A 6,000-nucleotide genomic window follows, 5' to 3' on the forward strand; every position below is an offset into this window, starting at 1 on the left:
AGCAGCAGCCCTGGGCTCTTGGAGCATGGGTGCTGACAGGCCCCTCCTGGATGCAGGCAGCTGAGATCTCACTCCTGCCGCGTGAATGGCTAGTCCAATACCTACGGCTTGCCACGTGTCTATTCCTTGGCTCCTCTGGTTCTCCCACATGCCGTGTGACTCCTCCGACACATGCAACCACTCTTCCTGCATTCACTTTTCTCCCCCAATGTTACTCTTTTATTAATCCCCTCAGCATACATTGTCTCTCTTCTTGTATGCATTTCAATCCCTAGTACGGAGCCCTGGCACCAACTGTTATTGCTGGAATGCCTGGGGACACCCATGGCACGAGCTGCACTCACTCTGACATAGGACAGAATTCTCTGGGCACGTGCGTGCTCATTCAGTATGCTCTGCACAAGAGCTTGAGTGTCTTTTCTAGTTCTCAGTGCTCACATAACCAGTAGGCATTGTCCCCGTGGCTTTTTCAAGGTCCTGCTGGGGTAATTGGGATTGGATTTCATCTGGCTGTACTGTTCTTAGCAGCAACAATGTCTAGTATTCCTCTCAAGCCTAACCTGGCCAAAACAGAACTTTTGATCCATCTCCCCCAAACCTGTTCCCCATCTCAGTAAGTGGCACTGCCATCTACTTGCTTAAGCCAAAAACCTCAGGTATCATCTTCCCTTTCCTTCATTCCTCACATCCAATTCTGCTGGCTCCCCAGTGACCTTCATGTTACTAGATCACTTTTCTGTGCAAAACTGTATTTGCTTCTTGTGGCTGCTATGACAAATTACCACCAACTTGGCGACTTAAAACAACAGAAATCCTCTCAAAGTTCTGAAGGCCAGACATCTGAAATCAATTTCACTGGGCTGAAACCAAGGTGTCAATAGGGCTACACTCCTTTAGGAGGCTCTACGGGAGGCTTTGTTCCCTGTCCATCTTCCTGCTTCTGGTGACACTGACATTCCTCGGCCTCCATCGTCACCAATGCCTTCTCTTCTTCCTCCATCTGCCTCCCTCTTACGAGGATACATGCAAGTGCGTTTAGGGCCCACCAGGATAACCCAGGATACTCTCCCCATCCCGAGATCCTTAATCACATCCGCAGTTGGTTGTTTTTTTTTTTTTTCCATGCGTCTCCTTCCCCGCTGGCCACTCCTTCTCATTCACCTTGCTTTGAGGACTCCACACGTAGGGTTCTTCCATCCACTCAGTGGCCCAGACTGAAGCCCCATGAGTCATTTTTGATTTCACTTTCCCTCACCCCCGTCCGCGGACTGCCCATCGCCAGTCCTGCCGGCTCAGCCTCCGAAACGCAGCCCAAGTCTTCCCTTCCACACTCCCTAACTTACTTCTCTATGCACCGCTGCCACCCTGTCTGTAGTCCAGGCCACCTTCCTCCGTCACCTGCAACCCACTCCGTGGCCAGAGGAGTGCATCAGAAGCACCAAGACCACTGAACAGCCTCTCTGCCTCCCTCTGATTCAGCCGCGATGGCAGCATACGTTTCCATGATGGTTTCCACGATGGTTTCCACAGAGAATGTCTTACCTCAAGCACACGATGGGTGACTTTTGCTTTCTGCACTCAGGTTTCTCTGATGCCCCATGTAGGACACCAGCAGGAGTCTGCATGGCACGGGGCATGCATGGGAGGGGGAGTCAGCCCCCCAGGATGACCCTCAGCCTCTGGGGGACACACAGTCAATGTATAAGTACTTCTCCCTATGGATCATAGTGTGGAAAATTCTGAGAAACATTCCATGTCCTCCTCAGAAGGTCCCGGCGGTGGGATCAGCCCCAGCTTCCCACGGTGGGGAACAACCCACTAACACACCCTTGCATTGATTGGCTTTTTCGTCTTTTTTCTTTTACTCTTCCGAATCCCTTGTGTTTGATTCCTGGGATCAACTTCCAAATAAACTGCCTGCTCACAAGTCTTTACTTCAGGCCCTGCCTGGAGGAGAAGGTAGGTGAAGCAGTGAACTTTCCAAAACTTAAATGTGGTGACAATGCCAGGCCTCTCTCCCACTCCACTCAGCCTTTCAGTGGGCACGTCCAGGCCAGCAACGGAGCCAGCCTGATGCCTGGGATTCTGAGAGACGGGGCCAGGACGGCCCCAGCCCCGCTCACAACCAAATCCTGGAAGATACTTACTAACCATATTTGTTTCCTTGGGGTGTGTGATTTATCTGCTTATGCCCTTCACCAAATTTCAGTTTAGATTTCTCTAATTCATTTTTAAGAGTTCTTTTTGCAATAAGGACATTAATCTTTGTGTGTTTTTAAAAAATAGAGGATAGAATAATGATTACCAGAGGCTGGGAGGGGTGGAAGGGGAGGATAAGGGGTGAACTAATGGACACTGTGCTCTCTACCCTAAGTGAATCATTATGCAGTATATGCATGTATTGAAAGCACACACTGTACCCCACAAAAATAAATATAAATGAAGGGAAAAAAGCTTTCAATGGCTCCGCTTTGTTCTTGTCTTCATGAGTCTGGAAAGACTGGTCTCCACCTGACTCAGCCCCGTCTTGCCCCACCCCCAGCCCAGCCTCGCTGGCCTCCTTTTAGTGCCCCTCCCTCCCTAGGATTTCTCCCTCCTTGGGGCTTTTGCTCAAGCTGCTCCTTCTTCCTGGGGCTCCCTGCCCCTCTTCTGGATGACTCCAGCTTATCCTCACCTCATGGCTCAAACATTGTCTTCTCAAGAATGCCTCTCTCATCACAGACCAAGTAACACCCCCACTGTGCATTCTTCCAGCACAACTTGGGTAACTTTCCTTCTCTGAAGTGTTGGTTACGGTTGCAGTTTTTGAGTTATTTGATTGATGTCTGCCTCCTTCATTGTATGATAAGCCTCAGAAGGATAGAGACTGTGTCAATTTTTGCTCCCTAATTATCCTCCAGGCCTGGCATATGTTTTAAGTATTAAATATTTGTTTATATTTGTAAATAAATGAATGTATCATTATTCCACAATGCTTAAGGTATACATAGTGCCACCTTTCTTTATTCTCTCTAAATTTAATTTAATTTAATTAACCAAATTAAATCCAGCTTTAGCACCAACCAATAACATCAGTAACTTTTCAGATCTCTTCCTAAGTGTTGCGCCGAACATATGCCCCAGGTTTACAAGAATTTTGCAAAAGCAGAATGGGCCCCGTGGCTTGCTATGTGTATGAGCCACCTCCACACTCCTTGCTCAGCCCTGATTGAGTGTACAATCTGTTTCAAGGTTAGTGGCTCTGTAGGTCCACCCTTCTCCTGCTGGCTGGGCCACAAAGACCTTCACCTTGCCATGCAGCCACCAGTCATTACAGCCGCTCCCCTAGGCAGCCCATCTGGGGTCCTTCTCCCTGGGAGTGGGCTCAGACCCAAATGCCCTCCCTTGCTGAGAAGGCTGAAACACTGTCTGCATCACAGTGACACTCAGGTGCTGGGTTGTTCTTCCCTTTTCAACCTTAACACACATAGTGTTCCTTCCCATGCCACCCTTCCTTCTCAAAAGGCTTGATGATCTCAGAGTCATGCCCAAAGCCTAGAACCTCAGAGAAGCTTGTTTACCTTTACTCCGGGGAGGTGAGTGGTACAGAAGTTTCTTCCCTCCTGCTTCCCTCCGGTGGTAAACTCTCAGTCTTCAAAGTCATCCTCTCTTAAGGATGAACAGAATAATATTTAATCATCTACAATAATGAATTCCTAATGACCCAATCTGTCACATTTATAGACAATTGTAGGTGATTCACAGGTATCTTCAAGGCTCTTTTTGCCTCTGGCCTTGGTGTGTTGCTGTCCGTGGTGCTGAAGCATCCATGGGCTCAAAGATTAGGTGGTTTCTCCTCTTCCTTTGCTCCTATCCAACTTTCCCAGCATTCGCACTTTTTATTACTTAATTTTTTAATGGAAGGTTTTTTAAAAGGTTGCAGCAGAAATAGAACCAGGCCTCTCACTTTCCATTTCTCACTTCTTGTTCTTTTAGCAATTCTATCATATTTCCAAAGATTAAAATTTTCCTTCTGGGAAGTTAGGGGAGGGTTGAAGCCCCTCGCCCATCTGTGCCCTGTTTACTAGTATCAGTGTGTCTTGGGGAGATGCTGAGACTTGGATGGGGCAGCAGCGTATGCCTGCCCAGTAGGAAGCATTGCTGATTTCACTCATTTCCTTTAGCAAAACTTTTAGCATATTCTTCCCACTTGGTTGCCTGAAGTAGAGGCCTCCAAGTCATCTCCACCTCCTCCACCTTCTCACCCCCACAGCCTGGCAATCACCAAGATTAGCTCAAAAGTGTTTTCATTCACTTCTTTTCACCATCACCACTCGGGCCTTTGATCAGACCCTCATCTTTGAATCACAGCAACAGCTTCTAGTGGGTCTTCCTACCCCCACATTACATCCACTAATTGATCCTTTACACCAGCTGGAGGGCTCCCTGTTGTACTCAAGTGTCAAGTTCAAACTCCTTAATGTTACTTGTCCCCAACCAGCATGCTCATTCCCTCCTCCATGCCACTGTTTATGCTGTACCTCCCGCCTTTACCCACTTCACTCCTCTGCCTCGGTCTTTCATACCCAGCCCATATGACTCCTCTTCCCTGGAGCTTTCACTGACCTTCTGGGCTCCTGCAAGTCCACAGCCCCACACCACACAGATCCTCTGTCCTCCCCACTTGGCTCTGGGGCAGGCTTAGGGCTGCCTCATCTTTCTACCACTGACTCTTCACACCAGGTCCAACAAGTTAAAGGTGCTCAGTAAGAAGGGGATGGATGCACCTCTGGCTTGTAGATTATTTTTGGCTTATTGGTTGAACCTCCCTCAGAAGTCGACCTCTCCCATATCTATCCACTAGCCATGCTGGAACTTCTCCCAGCCTCACTCCCTCTCACTGAACTTTCATTCATTTCTTGAACAGCACATAGTAGCCGTCACTCACCTCTTATCTTCTGGCTTTCAAAAGCCCGAAGCCTGTGTGTGCATCACCTCACAACCCACTGTGGTTTCTTTCTCAGGGTAAGAGGATTCCAGTCACTTCTGCCTGGAATAAAAATTGTTTCTGGATGGGGCATTACTCACCTTTCAGTTATAAGGAGCTAAGAGTTTATTGTAGACTCGGCATAGTTGGCCTCAGACCCATATTTTGCTTGCTAGATGATCTTATAAGTTGTTTAATTCAAGAGTGTTGCTTTTTTTTTTTTTTAACATGGAAGTTTTGGGCCAGGGAAGATGAAATACCTGTACAGTTCACAAGGCCCCAAAGCTGAAAATATTCTTTCCTAGGTCAGTACTTTGATCCCTCCACCTCCCCTTCTGGCGTCTAGGAGCTGAGATCTCCTAGCATCTTTCCAAACCTCAGCCTGCCTAAAATGCTCCATGAATCATGCTCAGAATTAAGAAACTAAGTGAAAATTTACTCCATTTATAGAGCAGAAAAAAATCTACCCCGATTGGAAATGTGTCCTAATACCTCCCTGCAGGTATTAGGGGAGTGAATGTGTCATTCACTTAGACTGTAAGACTCTGAGCCTGAAAGCACTTTTACTCTAGGGCAGGGGGAGAAATGAGGGTCTGGAGACATTGGGAAATCAGGCTTCTAGGACCCTCCTGTTGTATGCGTGTGGGGGTAGTATTCCAAGTATTATGGGTCTAGGGTTTGAGATGGAGACTCTGGGAGGGTGTAGGCATCAGATGTGTTGCAATGGAGGGAGAGGGAAGTGTTACAGATGTGGGGTACATGGCTTCAAGAGTGAGAAGAGTGAAAGTGTCCCAAAGCAATGGAGAGGTAGTGAGGTGGGGACAAAGGTTCCAGTGTGCATACGGCAGAATGGAAGGCTCTAGATGTAAGGTCAAACTTTTAGGTGTTGGTGGAGGGGTGCATTCTTGGTACATGTATTGGGAATAGAGTTCTAAATGTGGGATTTCTATAGAAAGGGTAGAGTTCCAGGTGTGATGGGTGGGGGCACAAGGGTATGGGTGCATGTGTGTGTCTGTGTGTGGCTTGAGAGTCAC

This window comes from Cynocephalus volans, chromosome 7, assembly GCF_027409185.1.
Source record: "Cynocephalus volans isolate mCynVol1 chromosome 7, mCynVol1.pri, whole genome shotgun sequence".
NCBI lineage: Eukaryota > Metazoa > Chordata > Mammalia > Dermoptera > Cynocephalidae > Cynocephalus > Cynocephalus volans.